Genomic DNA, 18424 nt, shown 5'->3' with positions numbered 1-18424 from the left:
ATAGGTAATGAAATTCTATCTCTCAAGTGTATGTAGACATATCAATCACTTTAAGTGGAAACAATCGTTCCTCTGCCATTTAGAGCCAACATCTTTGAGCACAGAAGCAGTACTATTGCTTTCTGTTACTATTTTTAGTTTTTCCATAGCATGCTTTCGTTTACATTCCATCCACATGCTGCCGAGGTCAAGAAAAGCAGATTTCCTGATAACATTTGATTTGAGCAAAGCGAGTGATAAAAGGTGCCTTCTGTAATCTGGGTTTAGAGCCGACTGAAGATGTGGACCCCAGAGGAGGTAGTCCAGCAGCCCCATGCTCTTGCCACCCCGCAACCATTCCCAGACCTCTGCCCAGGTTTGGTCAGCAAGCACAAAGACTTGTAGCTCTTTATTTTGCCTTTGAACCCAGTCCTACGTACTCTAACTTCCGCTCCACAATCTAGCATTTTTTTTTCCTTCCTCCTACGTGAGCAAAATTTGTGCTGCCACCTTTTTCCTTAAGAATCATCATGCATGTTAAGCTTTGGTCATAGTCTCCGTATTTTAGGAAGCTGACACCAGAAGACACAGAAGATAAGGCATTCGACCTATTTTATTCCAACTATTCCGATCCTTCGTGCCTGCTCTCCCCACCATAGACTTTAAAACCCATGCCTGTTTGAAATGCTGCTGGCTAAAAGCATGCTACTGATGAACGGGAGTCATATCATGTTAGCCCAAGGCCCTCTAGTTACTGTGAGGCGCTGCTGTCTCTACCCAAGGCACTGTTGCTGTGAAGCAAAGAGCCTCTCGCTCCCGATCCCCAGATGCAGAGCAGTATCGATGCAGAAATATTAAAGAGAAAATTAATAATTTATATCAAAAATTCATTTGCAGCTGCACTTCAGTGAATTAATTACTTTTTGTCTTTCTCTTTTTATTCATTCCTCTCTCTTGCTAATGATCGACTTAGAACTAGGAAGAGGAAGAAGTAAGTAGGGTGGGAAGAAGTGGGAGGTGGGAGTCTGGTGCTGCGAGAGCAGAAAATACAAAGGAGACCTTGCTTTAATGTGGGCGCCCTAAGGGACCTGACAAGTGAGAAGAGATAGGTTAAACTTAATCCCATCTTCTCTTCCCCAAAAGCAATAGGAAACCATTTTACCATGTTATAGATTCTACTTAGTATTTTAGAAGAGGGGAAAATTAAAATCCAGCCAGCCAAAGTCCCAAGTTATTAAAAAGATTAATCTGTTGTTTATCACTACATCTTCTATGCAATTCACTTCCCTGTATGCTCATTAAAATAGTATAGCCACGCAGACAAAGCGATTGTATAATAATGCTCAAGTGTTAATGGAGCTTGTGTACTGACTTCCAGAAGGGTTGGGGTAGGGGCAGCAATTTTTACATAACACTGGCTTATCACAACCTGCCAGATGACACTAAGGTAACCTTATGGCAAGGTTCAAATTCAGAGCCATTTTAGTCATTTTCTAAACTAGAAGGGAAAAATCATTCAGGGAAATTTTACTTGCCAAATCCCAGACAGAGGCAAAGCAAATAGATCCTTCCCATGTGTAAAGCATTCATGGAACAGGAAGACAGTTCCTATCATGCTATTCCAAGCTACCATCTTAAAGCAAGCAAAAAGATGTACTTCTTAATATACCTTATTCTAAGTAGCCATTTAATGGGAGAAATAACCTTTGTACTAACGAGATTTTGAAAATGAATGTAAAGGCAGACACTGAGTTTTCTCCAATAATCTTATTGTTCTGGCACAAGATGGGTAGCCATTTGAGTACCTAATGATCCCCTCGGGGATAAACAGTTTCCATGGGTGTGAATGGATGTTCCGGTATGTGTATCAGCAGAATAGGGGATAAAGTTACGGGAGAAGTTGCAGAGAGTTCAGTGTTTCATTTTATCCCAGAGATCAGAGACTAGGAAAGGAAGAGAAGGAAGGACGTTTAGAGAGGGAGAAGGACTTCAGGAGCCAATGTCAATGGCATCAGAGGCAAATGCTCTTCTCTTCAGGTCAGTGCAAACTATCACCAGGGGAGCCTATTGAGTCCTCTCTAAAAAGCTGTCCAGGTTGCGTCATAATGTTGTGCCCCAGGCTAGTATAGTAGTTCACCACTGCTTTCACATGACCTAACGTTATCAGGAGCCCATGTGGTCTGGAGGTTGGAATGGGACATGACCATCTGAAAAGTGGGTCTTTGCTTGAATTTCTAAAGCATGCCTAACAGATAACCAAAATTATCTAACAGTCTTGGTAGAAAAGATTTCTCCTCCCGAGGTTGAAAACTCTTCAGATCACATGAATACATAATTACACCGATGTTCATTTATGTCACTGTTGAAAGAGACCTGTCTGAAAAAGACCTGTTCAATATCATTAAGGCACTTATAACCTCCATGCACTAAATATAGTGGTAAAATTCCACTGACAATGAATGTGCACTTATATTTCCATCTTCCCTAGAATTCTTTATTTGAAGATTTATCAAAAAAACAACTCATCATATCAGACAATAAGAAACTGAGAATCTGTACCTAAGATACACCTTTACTGTTCCAAACAAATGTAGAATAGCATTTGAAATATAATAAAAGTAAAGTCTGTTTGTCTGTTTCATATTTTGTATGTTAAAAGTAGCATTAAATAGAATAATCACAAACTTTCTCCAACATCTCCTGGCAAGTGATTGCACCAGCAGGTGGAAAATTTGGTAGATAGCTTTCCTTCCTAATTCCTTCAGCAGGAACATTTAGAACAGTATAATGATTGGCTTTAAGGAATCTTGTGCTTATGAAAAACTAACCTGATTCTGCTTTATGCATTCACATTTCATCTCCAGCCAGACTCTTCGCATACCCTGGAAGCTCCTGGAGACTTTTGACTACCTAGTACTGCCCTCATGTGGGCCAAGAGTGTCACTATTACAAGGAACTACCTGCTTTCCTTTTTTGACAATTGCAGAGGGAAGTCAAATCATGATTTTTAATAGTTTTTTGCATATACATTGATCTAAAATTTCAGTTGAAACAGAACTGCTTTCTAGTTGCTGAATTAGTCAGAAAAAAATACTTGGTATGCCTGGAAATAAAGAACAGGGGAGAAGGATAGGAAAATCTAGGCCAGTGTTCTCTCTCACCTGGGATTCTTGTTTTCTCCACCCAGAAGGTCAAATCTCAGCTGAATCAGTATGCAGATCACATACACAGCAACCCCAGCTCCAGACTAGCGAACGTGCTAATTGGCTCACCCGCTCGAAGAACCAGGGTACCAGGCGTCTGCCACACCACCTCTAAGGGAAGCAGGGCTTAACGCGGGGCAAAATGTTCTTGCCATTCTATGCTGTTGCCTATCCTTGCCTCTAGCAAGCAGTCTGGCCATATGCAGTGGTGACTGGAACACTTTCATAATTATTTCCCTCTTTGTAGACTAATCTGTACACTGGAGATGTTAGAATGCAGTCTAATTCAGACGAAATGAAAATTAAAGCCAGTACCCCTTCAAGCCTTCTTTCCTCATACATTTCTCCTGTAGTGTTCCAAACAGTGCTCTAAATGGTGTAATGCATTCAAAAGGTAGGTCACACACTTAGCATCAGTGGTGTTAACACTCTTTAGATCTGTTCTTAGCACTGGGAATATGGTTAAAATTAGAGTCCCCTTCCAGACTGCACAGTACAAGAAACAACCCTATTGGTTGCTGCATATAATTCCCTCCACTATTTGTCTCATGATTCCAACTCACAAACTGTTCAGTTGTTTTCTGAGATTGTATCTGGAAGAGACGGAGTGCTTTTGAGAAGGAGCATAGGATTTCATGAGAGAATAGCTTGCTCAGTTCTCAGAAACCATAATATCCTCAAGCTCTCTGAATTGGAAGCTGTCTTCCTGAGTCACGTGGCATCCATGGAGCTGATGCAATAGGAATAGGAACATAGCACAGCCATCAGTTGTTGATTAACTCTGATAACTTACCCTGCCTAATGACGTGGAAGTCTTTCATGCTTCCCTGCCTAATGGAGCTCATTAGATGTACACTTATTAAATATTCAGATAATTGTGGTAGTCATAATAGTGGTAATGATAGCCACATGATGACATGATGAAGAAGAAAGCATCCTTGAACTGGAAAGTTTTCATTTTGCCAGAGAAAGTCAAAAGAGCTTAGAGGACTTCCGTGAGCCATGTGCAGAACCCACAAAGATTATTTAGTTGTTTCTTTGCTTTATAATTTTTTTTAAAAACTGAGAGTAATCATCTTGAAGATTTCCTGGGATCACCTGGCTACGCAAAAATGCTGCCAGTTCCCAGACAACATAGATAACTTTCTCTTGATTTGGGTTTGTATTTTGACCTGAAGCTAGCAATATAAAACTCTGTCTCAGCATTGTAATTTACGTCCTGCTTCAGTTCTTTATTTATGATAGTTAGATTTTAGGTCAAATACCCTTGTGGAGCCAAAAGACTTCCAATAAAGAGGGACTTCAGCCTCAGCTAAATAAGACTTTTTTTTTCATAAACAAGTCTGTTGCTGAAATTTTTTTCTTACTAATGTTTTTCAGCTCTTATGTTTGTCAGAGTCTCTAAGTTTGGGGCAGGATGAGATGTGAAAATGTCAGAAAATTCAAGAAAACTTCTATTTTGTAAGACTCAAAAGGATTTGATAAGAATATGAATTGTCAGTTTTGCTCATCGCTCAGTTCTAAAAATCTATACTCAAAACCTTTCATGTCTGTCTTATCCCTCACTAGCATCAAACATAATAAAATCAAAATAAACTTCTGACAAAAATGAGGTTTCAAAATTTTACCATGGGTTTCTTTTCTGTTTGATTCTTTTTGATCAGCACCAGATACACTAGAAACAAACAAGTTCCTCCTGAATCCCATTTTGTCTCAGCAGTACTCCTAGCAGGGAAAAAACTAAAAAGCAAAGACAAATATGGAAATGATGCTAAGATATTTCTTCTGTCATCTCTTTTAACAAGTTCATAAAAGCAATACCCGTGTTGGCTTTATGAATTTTCCAAATTGAAAATAAGATAGATAATACAATAAGGCTCAGCTTTTAAATTTGTGGTGATCTTTCTCTTGCATTTAGAAATTTTATATCCCTGACAGTTCAGTAGCACTATTTTCTCTTTTCTCTTAAGTCTAATGTAAGTCTAATGGGCTCACTTAAGCTTGTAGTGAACAGCTTAGGAGTTTTTACTCTTGGGTTTCAATCCTGGTAGGTGACAATAGCTTGTTTGCATTTGCCTTATAAATTGGCTGCTGCATGGTAGTGAAAAGCAATCTTTTGCTGTCTATACAATTATTATGACACTTCTTCAACACGATATGCTCACTGACACTAGTTTACCTTTCACAGCCCTAGGCTCGCAACCTGGTGGTATTTGAATTATTTGCTCCAAAGAAACTGTTGGTCTTATGACAGCTTTGCAATGTGGAATGAGCTGAAAGCAGGCTCAACTGACCCAGTTATAACAACATCCCTGAATCTGGAGAGTCTTCTGGCTTCTGATGGTTGCTTTTCTTGTATTTGGAAAAGTTCACAACATGGCTAGAAGAAAAGAGAAACATCTTTGACTAAGTCTGCACTAGAGGAACTTGTCAGAGATCTTTTACTATTTTCTTCTTTTATCCTGAGCAAGAGAGTCAGGGATAACAAACCATCAGGAACGTATTTGTGACAGTTGACTATTAACAGTTGACTATTCCAGCTAATGGTGATGGAAGAGCAACAATGGTACTTCTAAAATTTCTATTTTGTAGTGGATTGTAGGTGGCAGTCTGATCAAGAGAGATAGCAGAGGAATTGTGTGATCCTACTGTTTTAGTGGTAAGACGGTATGTCTATGAGGGGATAACACCAGTTGGCCTAAAGGAGATTACAGACAGCTGCAAAAGTCTCCCACTCTTACCCTTTGCCACTTTTAAAAGCCACTGCTACTTTGGTGACCATTTTGAAAGTTTACTCTTTGATCGTTTTTGTATTTCATGATGTGTAATAATTAGTGGAAAATAATATAGGTTCTAGAAGGACTATTCATTTGAAAGAGAAATAGCCTAAGCAAGTGTGGATCAAAGTAACCTACCTGATGAAAACAAACCAAAGTATTTGTACTAGTGGCTCTTGCTCCAGTTCCTTCCATGAGATCTAAATTAGTTCTAGTAAGTCTAATTCCCAAAGAAGCTTTCATTTTCTGGGTCCATCTGCCAAAATGGATTGCCATTTTGATGGACCCAGAAAGTAGTAAGCATGTTGAGCAAATTTGCTACAGACATGTCATCTGCTGCTGATATAGGAGTAGACATTGCATAAGATTTCTTTGAAAGGAAGAACAAACTAAAAACTAGCTATTGAATTTCTAGCTACATGAATTTCTTATTAGTGTTGAGGTGCCATGGGGGTGAACATGAACATTCTTCCTTACAAAGCCACCCAACAGATAGAAGAGGGAAAAACAATTCCAGCATTCAGAAAAAGAAGTCAACACCTGACTCATGTGCTTTCCCTATGTTTTCTCCAGAGCTCTATGGTGAATATTCCATGCTGGTAATTGTTCCTAATCAACTGAATGAAAGAGAAAGCAAAAGTAAGAACAATTCCTTGCTGTATATTTACCATAAGCTCAGTTCTCCTCCAAGATAGAGGACACCAAGGTGAATCTTAGAAATGATCTTTTTAGACATTTCTTCCCACCTATTACCCAGTTTTCCCAATTGCTCTTTTTTGAAAGTGCTTTTAAAAATACTTCCCCTGCAAATGTATGCAGCATAATAATCTGATAATAATAGTATAATCAGCATAATCTTTAATAGTCACTCTAGTTCAACCTTTACCAAGTTCTAACCATGCTAGAAAATAGATATTGAATGAGTAGAACAGTCCATCTCAGTCACGTCACTTAGAACCACCACCATGAGTGTGTGATTAACACTTTGAAACCTGGTGCTTTGATCAAGGTCAGAGTTGGGTTTAAAGGCGTGACACAGGAACAGACAATGTAACTTTAGTGATGGGGAGAGAGGAGATGGAGTGGCTAAACTTCATTAGTGGTGGATCACTAGGAGAAGACCCCCAAATCCCTGCCCCTGAGATCTGTAAAGGACATGGAGTTCAGAAGCACTTCCTCAAGGACGTGTTTATTACAATCATGTACTTAGCCCACTACTTAAACCACTCCAGATGTGTTCTTAAGCTGCCCCTCTTTGTCACTAACTTGAGTCATACTTTATTCCTTACAGTCTAAGAATCCTAATGAGAGGCACTCAAAATATTTTCACATCTGTGAATCATTAGACTTTTAACCAACCCTCTTCTTTCAAAGAATGATTGGAGGAGATGGAAAAACAAGAAGAAAGTTAGGGAAGGTTCTACTGTTCTTCTGGGATCAGTTCAGTTCAGTTCAGTCACTCAGTTGTGTCCGACTCTGCGACCCCATGAATTGCAGCACGCCAGGCCTCCCTGTCCATCACCAACTCCCGGAGTTCACTCAGACTCATGTCCATCGAGTCAGTGATGCCATCCAGCCATCTCATCCTCTGTCGTCCCCTTCTCCTCCTGCCTCCAATCCCTCCCAGCAACAGAGTCTTTTCCAGTGAGTCAACTCTTCGCGTGAAGTGGCCAAAGTACTGGAGCTTCAGCTTCAGCATCAGTCCTTGCAAAGAAATCCCAGGGCTGATCTCCTTCAGAATGGACTGGTTGGATCTCCTTGCAGTCTGAGGGACTCTCAAGAGTCTTTCTAGATATGCCCAAATCCATAAATGTAGGCTTGCATCTGCTTATCAATTGCATGTCCTAATGAGCATCAGTTTTCTATGTGTCTGAGGTAAATTGTATAAACTAGGATGTTTTGGAAAAAAAACAGGAACCGTAATGAACCTAGGATTAAAACTGAAAGTGATTGGTGCTTCTGATTCTTTAATGTCTGTAAGAATATTTGAGGTGAGTTCTCATAATGTAAGTTCTGATTTCTTAAGAGTAAGATGGGCCTAAGACTTTGCATTCTTGCAGTCTTCCACGTGATGCCATTCTGATTGATCATTTGTCAAATCACCTTTTGAGTAGCAAGGATATAAAAATGAAGGTGCAGCTACACAACCAGTCTCATTTATTCTTTGTAGGCTGGTGAATAAAAATGACCATTAAAACCAGATCAAGTCACCATTTCTGATCTGTGTGGCTCTGAGCAACTCATTTAACCCATTTAGCTTCTTCATTTGAAAAATGATGATGATATTTCTCTTGCTCTTCTCCATAAAAATACAAAATGTCCTGGCTATTATAAACAGTGCTGTGATGAACATTGGGGTACATGTGTCTCTTTCAATTCTGGTTTCCTCGGTGTGTATGCCCAGCAGTGGGATTGCTGGGTCATAAGGTAGTTCTATTTGCAATTTTTTAAGGAATCTCCACACTGTTCTCCATAGTGGCTGTACTAGTTTGCATTCCCACCAACAGTGTAGGAGGGTTCCCTTTTCTCCACACCCTCTCCAGCATTTATTGCTTGCAGAGTTTTGGATCGCAGCCATTCTGACTGGTGTGAAGTTTATAATAGCCAGGACATGGAAACAACCTAGATGTCCATCAGCAGATGAACGGATAAGAAAGCTGTGGTACATATACACAATGGAGTATTACTCAGCCGTTAAAAAGAATTCATTTGAATCAGTTCTGATGAGATGGATGAAACTGGAGCCAATTATACAGAGTGAAGTAAGCCAGAAAGAAAAACACCAATACAGTATACTAACACATATATATGGAATTTAGGAAGATGGCAATGACGACCCTGTATGCAAGACAGGAAAAAAGACACAGATGTGTATAACGGACTTTTGGACTCAGAGGGAGAGGGAGAGGGTGGGGTGATTTGGGAGAATGGGAATTCTAACATGTATACTATCATGTAAGAATTGAATCGCCAGTCCATGTCTGACGTAGGGTGCAGCATGCTTGGGGCTGGTACATGGGGATGACCCAGAGAGATGTTGTGGGGAGGGAGGTGGGAGGGGGGGGTCATGTTTGGGAACGCATGTAAGAATTAAATATTTTAAAATTAAAAAAAAATAAAAAAAAATAAAAAATGGTAGATAATGCTGGTGCTGCAAGAGGGCTCGAGGCCCTGGGAGCCCTGGAATAGGAGGCCACAATAGCTTCTGTGGAGGCTTCTGTAGTGGCATCTGCGACCTGGGTTTCAGCTCGAGAGCTTATGGAGGCAAGGACAAGGAGTGGCTCCCTGTCACCAAGCTGGGCCGCCTGGTTAAGGACATGAAATCGCCTCTTTGGAGATTTGTCTCTTCTCTTTGCTCATCAAGAAATCATTGACTTTTTCCTGGGGGCATCCCTCAAGGACAGAGTTTTGAAGATTGTTGTTCACTAGCTGATTTGTGTCCAACTCTTTGTGACCCCATGTACTGCAGGGCTCCAGGCTTCCCTGTCTTTCACCGGCTCCTGGAGCTTGCTCAAACTCATGTCCATTGAGTCAGTGATGCCATCCAATCATCTCATCCTCTGTTGTCCCCTTCTCCTCCTGCCCTCAATCTTTCCCAGCATTTGAAGATTATGATGTGCAGAGGCAGACCTGTGCTGGCTAGCACACCAGGTTGAAGGAATTTGTCCCCACTGGGGATTATGACAGACATATTGCTTTGGGTGTCAGTTGCTCTAAGGAGGTCGCCAGGGCCATCTGTGGGACCATCATCCTGGCCAGCTCTCCATTGACCCTGTTGGATGAGGCTCCTGTGGTAACAAAATCAGCAAACCCCATACCATCCCCTGCAAGGTGACTGCCCACTGTGGCTGTGTGCTGGTGCTTCTCATCCCTGCCCCAGGGGTACTGGCATCATCTCAGCCCTTGTGCCCAAGAAGCTACTGCTGATGGCCAGAACTGACAACTGCTACCCTTCTGCTGAGGGCTGCACCACCACCTTGGGCGACTTCACCAAAGCCACTTTGATGCCATTTCCAAGATCTGCCTGCAGTTCACCCCTGATCTCATTATGAAGTGTTCACCAGGTCTCCATATCAGGAGTTCACTGACCACCTTATAAAGACCCACACCAGACTTTCCATGCAAATAGCCCAAGCTCAAGCTGGTAGCCACCACCTAGTTTTATGAGAAAAATAAAGTGAATGAAGCCAGAAAAAAATTTATCTTGCAGGATGATTCTGAAAATTAAATGATGTAACATATAAATTTGATAATAGCTTTTAAGCAAATGACATTTTTCTAATCAAAAAGCATTTTGAACAATATGCAGTTTCCAATAGTAAGTGTCAGAGGGGAAGAAATGCATGATTTCTGACCTAAAGAGTTTGTAAACCAGTAAGAATAAAAATCAAAATGTCTATAAATTGCTAAAATAGAATATACGTTGAATAATAAATGTCATAAGACAGGCAAAAACAAAATGCTCTGGAGTTGATAGAAGGAAAGGTTGACTGAGGGATGGAAGAATGAGAAAGATGGAGAAATAAAAGAAGGCTTCAACAAGGAGTTTGCATTTGAACTAAACCTGAAAAGATAAGTAAAAGTTCGGCAGGCAGAGAAGATGAAGAGTGTCATTTAAAGCAGAAGTAACAGCTGTAGACACCATGATATTGTGAAAAACAGTGGCCTTTTAATGACATTTCCAGAATTCCAGTGTGTCTAGAACTAGGTCAAATTGGGAGAAGAGGAGGAAGATGAAGCCAGTGGCACCCAAAAGGGAAAGATCTCATATGCTGTGCTGAGTTCCTGGGATGGACAGCACCTCCCTCCTATTACACATCTCATCACACATTATCATAATTATGTATTAGCTCAAACATGACTCTGTACCTCGACTGCAAATGTCTGACCCATAACAAGAACTCAGCGAATTGTTGTTGGCAGAATCAATGTCTAAATGTCTAAGGGAGAGAGTTTCTTGCAGTAGGATTAAAGGCCTTAATAATATTGCATAGCTAGATCCCACAGTTGCCTATTCTGGTTGTCCTGCAGTGACCCCAGCCTACAGATTTGCTCCAGCGTAAATATACTCCTTAGACACCCAGCATTTTTTATTTGGAATGATTGTTACATTATATAACAAAACAACCATCCCATTATACGACCCATTGCATGCATTCCATTTGGCCTCCCTGTGATGATTCAATCTCTGAGTGGCGCTTAAGATGGGAAAGGTTGAGAGATGCTATTATACTCTAAGCAGATTGAGATCATCAGATGAAAACTACGGTGTGTCAGCATGGCATCCGCCATGGCTTGTAACGCAAAGTTCAGTAATATAGCTTGCAGCTACTAGTTGATTAGAACAGCTTTCTAGGCTAGGACGTCTTAAACACACAGAAGCATGGGGCTGCTTACTTCCTCACGGAAGCAGAGTGGTAGTCTCCAGTGAATGATATGATTTCAATACAGAAATTTTGCTTACATCTCACTTCATTTCCATTCCATCTATTGATTTTTTTTTTCAGGATTGTGCACATGTATTGGAATACCTTTATTAAATTCCCCAGGCATTCTAAGTAAACACAAATCGAATAAAATTAGGAACAACTGTAAGGGAACAATTGTAAGTAGACCCTGCCTTCGTATTATATGAGGAATAGAAACCTTGAATTTATCAGATGGAATCATTCAAGGGCTGGCTCTAAGCAGAATGGGAAAGAAGGCAAAAGCTTATTTTCTGCAGAGAGAGGAGAGTGCAGAGGTCAAGGGCATGGGCTGGAGGTAAGCTACTTGGATTCCAAACCTTACTTGAAGACTTCCTAGCTTTGTGATTTTGGTTACATTGTTCAATCTTTTATACTTCAAGCTCATCCTCTGTAAAGTAGAGATTATAATAGTTAATCCATAAGGCTATGGAAAGTTAATCCAGGAAATATTGCTTGGAATAAAGCTGCCACACAGTAAGAGCTTAATAACTATTAGCCATTCTTACAGTCTCCAGGGTCTCTACCCCACTAATTCTATAACTATCCCCTACTTCCAAACTCCCTCATTCCATATTTCTGGTGCTCCCCTGTATCTTCCTTCTTCTCATTTCTAGGAAGAGTTTGAGTCATTTATGTTTGTGTAATTGTGTCCCCACAAAACGTTGCCCCGACAGAAACCTTTTTATTTACCTTTTATTTCTTACTGTAGAAAGAAAAGTGCTTTAAAAAAAAAAATTAGGGAATTCACAATGTTTATAATCAAATGAGAGGCCTATTATCCCAGCCCATACCTAAAGCCTCTGTAGTCACAGCAATGTACATTCATTCATGCAGCAGATATTAATTGAAGTGTTCTATGTGTCAGAGACTCTTGGATGCTCAGAGAGGGCAAAGATAACAAGGCAGGGGAGATGCTCAGTATTAGCTGGGGAGCGTGAGAACACCAGGAAGGGGAATTTAATCCAGCCTGCTGTAGGGGAGGAGATGGGAGCAGGAAAGGCTTCTCTTCATCTGTCAATGCAGAATCCCTAGGATTATTTAATGCTGAGCATCAGTTTTCCTCTCACTAGTTACAGGACAAAGTCTTCTTTCTCTTCTCTCTAAAAATCCTGGAACTATATCCCTCCACACTTTTACAGTGCTCAAAGGACAGGGGGAAAAAAAAAATCTAACGTTTCCCTACCTCACATATTGGGGACTTGGGTCACAGGAAGGAAAACTTTGCTTCAGGCATTACTTACACTGTGAAAACAGCAGGAGTGCATTCATGCATCCACTTCTCTTCACTGTGCCTCCTGCAAAGTGCTTACTGAGCATGCATAATCCATGTCAATAACGCTAGGGAAAATGGAGTTTATATTAATAAAAGACATTGTGTCTCTGTTCATGTGGAAATTAAAGGTTGTTGAAAGATAAGATGTATCCTACAACAAAAATAGTTAAATAACAATGAAATGAAACATAATTAATTCTCAGTGAATAATTCTATTAGTGATTCTTGATGTTCTGGAACAGACATCAGTTAAGATAGCAAATACTGAAAGTTTCATCTCAAGCGCCACTTCCTACCAACTGGAAGTAGATGGCTGGAAAACTGTGTAGCCAGTGATTATCTTACTTTGCCAGACTCAGAAGGAAGTAACTTTGGGACTAGTGTTCATCATGCCATAGGAATGGGAAGTGTGAGCACTTCCCACATCTTTGCCATGGTGTGCTGGCTATGTCGGCTTCCCGGGTGGTTCAGTGGTAAAGAATTACCTGCCAGTGCAGGAGATGCAAGAGATGTGGGTTCAATAATCCCTGGGTAAGGAAGATCCCTTGGAATAGGAAATGACAACCTATTCCAGTATTCTTGCCTGGAAAATTCCATGGACAGAGGAGCCTGGAGGGCTACCAGTCCATAGGGTTGCAAAGAGTCAGACAGGACTCAGCGTGGCACAACAGCTGGCTACATAGTAAGCTACATAATAGCAGGATGGTTAAGAAAAGATGTTGCAGTCTAAAAGACCTGAATTCTGCTCTTGGCTAACTGTTGTTCAGTCACCCAGTCATCTCCAACTCTTTGTGACCCCATGGACTACAGCACACCAGGCCAACTCTGTGCTAATTCTGTTTCCTTGGGCAATTTATTTAACTTGTCTGAGCCTCAATTTTTTTAAATGATAAGTGGAGGTACTATTGTTTACCGACTCTCCCAGATCGGTCCCCAGCAAAGGTCTCTCTGCCTGGTGCCATTTGTGCCAATAGGAGACTGCATTTGGTTCAGAAGCAAAGGGAATGTTTTATTCTTTAATCAAAGAATGGAGATTTGCAAAGTTGCTTTGCAAATTTTTCCTTTGTGTAGATGGGAGAATGATTGGATGGATCCATCTTTAAGGCATGAGGGATAGTTGCCAAGTTACTAAGAAGGGAGATTTGCAAAGTTGCACTGCAGAGTATATGGTCTCCCTAAAAGACCATGGCCTGTGGGGCTGCTTTATTTGGTTTTTGTCCGCAGGGAGTGAGTTGAGTTCTCACGGTTGTGCGTAAGTGCGCACTGCTCATGGTTTCAGATCCCAGTGCCCGGCGCAGCGACTCCACCTCCATCTTGAATTAAGGTGTCAGGGGCACAGAGCTTCTGCTCATAGATCCCCAAACTGAGATTCTAGGCACAACCATTTTTCAGGAGAAACACTAGTCTGAACAGTCAGGTGCAAGGCTGCTGCCCGCAGTAACCTATGAGCAAGTGACACCAAATGAAGAATAAAGGAAAAGAAAAAGGTTAGACTTTATTATCCAGATTCTAATTTTATTCCCCAGAAATTGTTAATGGGCTTTGCTAGTGACAGATTCCTCCTCTGTCTTTTGTCCTGCTCTGTATTCCTCCTCTCATCTTCTGTAATTACGTTCTGCTAATTTGAGGTGTCATCATAACCCTGGGTAAATGAACAGAGCTTCTCCCCAGCTGCCTTTACGTGTGTTTGATTGTGACCAGGCCTCACCCCTGACCATTTGTATCGCTGGGTGACCACCTTTTGGAGACAAAAGATGCCAAGATATATTTAAGATATATGGTCCAGATATTAGCAAGAGAATTATGGTCACATGTCACATTTTTCCTAAAAATGACAGTGCCTAGATCTTTTGCCTGTAGGCACAAGTGTGCCCTGATGGTGAGGCTCAATGTCGTGGTTGAATATCCCGGGTCTCCCTTGTGTGGGGTTTTGAAAGGTAAGAACTTCAGGTTAGAGAGAGGTTCACATGAGTAGTCAAGGGGTTTATTGCCTTGGGTTGTGTCTCTAGAGGTTGGGGCCTTGGGGCCCTCTTCACTCAAGTGTGATGTCCCCAGAGTGATTCCTGCAGCTTCAGGACCAACCTAGTCCAGTTTTCTTTAGCTTGACTAAGGCTGGTTTCAAGGTCTGATTGGATCTCTCTACTTTCCCCATTAGTTGGGGTCTCCAGGCTGAATGGTAGCTCCATTTTATGCCCAGGGCGCTCATTACCCCCTTTGTCACTTGAGACAAAACCATTGGACCTGTATGACTTTGTAGAAATCCTGGGAGCCCAAACCTGGGGATTATTTCTTTAGGTAATGTCTTAGCCATTGCAGCTGCCATTTCAGTCCTAGCAGGAAATACTTCTGTCCACCTAGAAAACTAAGTCTATTAGCACCACAAGATACCTGAAATTGCCCAGTACTCTTGGCATGACAGTAAACATCTGCCAGTCTTCTCCAGCATGTGTCCCTCTGGTTGCATAAGTGTTACCTGGGAGCCTCTCAGCGGGGAGGAGAGGGTATGGTGTTGGTGTTGTTCATAGTGCAGATGAGGCCTATCCAACTATCCAACTGACTATGCTTTTCATGCGAGAAGTTACCATGACCTAACTAACCAATTACCTAGGGCTTCCCTCTTATAGTGAGTTCCTTGATGAGTCTCCCTGAAGGCTTGACAAGCTGCAGTTTGAGGAAAGAAGTATCACCCATGCTCGTTAACTAGCCACACATGGCCTCCTAGATGTCTGCTGAAGCTCCATCTTCACGCTTTCTCTAATTCTTCCTTTGTGTAGATGGGAGAGCGATTGGATGGATCCGTCTTTAAGGCATGAGGGATAGTTGCCAAGTTACTAGCTCTGGGGCCACCCTTTCGGCAGTTGTGTCTGCCTTGTTATTTCCCTTTGTTACCTCCGCATCCTCTTTCTGGTGACCCCTATGGTGAATCACTGTTACTTGTTTGGAAGCTATACTGCTTTGAAGAGCTTTAATATGCTTAAGCCATGTTTTATTTGTTTATTCTCTGCAGTAAGCATACTTCTTTCCTTCTAAATAGTCTCGTGTACGTGTAGGATGATATGTGTAAGTATACCAGGAATCTATGTAAATATTTAAGATTCTCTCTGGCCTGACTCCAGGGCTCAGGTGAGGGCTCTCAACTCCACCTTTTGTGCAAAAGTTCCCGGGGTAGACTTCTTGCTTCTGTGACTTGACTCTGGAAGGTCACTACATATTGCTCCTTTTTTTTTTTTTTCTTTTGCTCTCTCATAAAGCTGCTTCCATCTGTGAGCCATTGCTCTTAGGTGTTTGGGAGAGGCTCACTTCCTAGGCTAGGATGACGGGAATAGATCGTATCTATGATTCCTATACAGTGATGCTCCAGGGGTCCTGTTTATGTGGGTAGCAGGGTGAGAGGATTTAGTGGGTGATAGGTTTATGGTTGTCCCTGGGTTGTCTAAAAGCGTAGACTGAATTTGAATCAAACTTCTAGAGTATAGCCATTGTGTTCCCTTAGAGCTTTAATGAAGCCCGAACCTGAGGTGGAGGCCATATAGTGATTGGCTGACCAAGCATTAACTTTCCAGTCTTCTTAAGCAGAGTTGTTAAGTAGCTGCTACTGCCCATAGGCAAGGAAGTCATCCCTTAGCAGTTAGATATAATTGTTTGGAGAAATAAGCAACCACTCCAGTAAGGGGTCCCAGTTTTTAAGCTAATACCCTAAGGGCAGTTCTCCTTCTGTCACGAATGTATCAGTCAAAAGTTTACAGTCCATGGGGTCCCAAAGAGTTGGACACGACTGAGAGACTTCACTTTCACTTTCACTTTTCAGGAGAGCCAGAGTTCAGTTCAGTTCAGTCGCTCAGTCGTGTCCGACTCTTTGTGACCCCATGAATCGCAGCACACCAGGCCTCCCTGTCCATCACCAACTCCCAGAGTTCACTCAGACTCACGTCCATCGAGTCCGTGATGCCATCCAGCCATCTCATCCTCTGTCGTCCCCTTTTCCTCCTGACCACAATCCTTCCCAGCATCAGAGTCTTTTCCAATGAGTCAGCTCTTCACATGAGGTGGCCACAGTACTGGAGTTTCAGCTTTAGCATCATTCCTTCCAAAGAAATCCCAGGGCTGATCTCCTTCAGAATGGACTGGTTGAATCTCCTTGCAGTCCAAGGGACTCTCAAGAGTCTTCTCCAACACCACAGTTCAAAAGCATTAATTCTTCGGTGCTCAGCCTTCCTCACAGTCCAACTCTCACATCCATACATGACCACTGGAAAAACCATAGCCTTGACTAGACGGATGTTAGTCGGCAAGTAATGTCTCTGCTTTTGAATATGTTGTCTAGGTTGGTCATAACTTTTCTTCCAAGGAGTAAGCGTCTGTTAATTTCTTGGCCGCAGTCACCATCTGCAGTGATTTTGGAGTCCAAAAAAATAAAGTCTGACACTGTTTCCACTGTTTCTCCATCTAGGCATAAAGTAGTTGGTTGATCAATTCTTGAAAGAATCCTTTGTATTCTCAATTATATAAAAGGATTATTATCTTTTCCTTTGACTTTTCAGATAGAGGCTTACCTATTAGACCATAAGTAGAGACCCAGATGCCACAAAATCTGGCTATCCCCAAGGAACCCTTAAGCTGTCTTACAGTTTTAGGAGGGGCAGAGCTACAAAAAGGCTTCTGTCCTGGGTAGGCTTTTCTGACCTGTAAGAATGAAGCATTGTCTTGGACACCTTTTATCCTGTATTGACTAGGTTGTTCAGAGTGGTTAGCAATTTTTTCAGAGGTCTCTATAAGTTAGAACTGGCAATCAGAATGTTGTCTATATTCTGGATTCCTTTCTCCAAATATAGATCTTTTAGGTCTTTAGCGAAAGTTTCACCAAAGATGGTAGGGGGATTTTTGAACCCTAGGGGCAGCAGTATTGTTTTTCATTTTTTATTTGGCTGTGGAAGTCTTAGTTGAGGCATGCAGGATCTAGTTCCCTGACCAGGGGTCAAACCCGAGTGCCCTGAATTAGGAATGCAGAGTCTTAACCACTAGGCCACCAAGGAAATCCCTGTATTGTTTTTGTCATGTGTTTGGGCCCTGCCACTCAAAAGCAAAAATGTCCCATGACTCCCGTTTCTAATCCAGAAAACCAGGTCCTGGTGGGCAGTAAAGTGGCCAGCAGGATGCAGAGGTTAGATATACTGGGTGTATATCCTCAGTGGCTTCACTGACTGCCTAGAGCTCCATACCATCTGGTATTCCCCATTGGGTTTTCTTAACAGGAAGAATGGGGGTGTTACAGACTGACTGACATGGTCTAATAAATCCCTGGTCAATTAGGTCTTGTATAACAGGGCAGTGGGGCTTCTCTGGTAGCTCAGAGGTTAAAGCATCTGCCTCTAATGCAGGAGACCCGGGTTCGATCCCTGGGTCGGGAAGATCCCTTGGAGAAGGAAATGGCAACCCACTCCAGTATTCTTGCCTGGAGAATCCCATGGATGGAGAAGCCTAGTAGGTTACAGCCCACGGGGTCGCAAAGAGTCGGACACGACTGAGCGACTTCACCTTCACCTTCACCTAACAGGGCAGTGCCCAATAAGGCCTCTCATTGGAGAAGGTACTGCTTTCCTTTGGGTCCTGTATGTCCAGGTTTACATGGGCTAACACAGGCCTGGTGCCTGCAGCTCTTTCTACCTGTTCTTGGGCCCAGACCTTGGGATTTATTCCAGAGAGACTGACTTGCTCTGTCTGGGA

General features: G+C 41.9%; 1 pseudogene; it reads left to right on the top strand.

The window, feature by feature from the left end:
* Window positions 1–9091: 9091 nt before the first annotated feature.
* Window positions 9092–10126, top strand: LOC138423399 (small ribosomal subunit protein uS5 pseudogene; annotated as a pseudogene).
* The last annotated feature ends 8298 nt before the right edge of the window (window positions 10127–18424 follow it).

The sequence above is a fragment of the Ovis canadensis genome, chromosome 18 (assembly GCF_042477335.2).
Source record: "Ovis canadensis isolate MfBH-ARS-UI-01 breed Bighorn chromosome 18, ARS-UI_OviCan_v2, whole genome shotgun sequence".
Taxonomy (NCBI): domain Eukaryota; kingdom Metazoa; phylum Chordata; class Mammalia; order Artiodactyla; family Bovidae; genus Ovis; species Ovis canadensis.
This window is presented reverse-complemented; position numbering and strand designations above follow the sequence as displayed.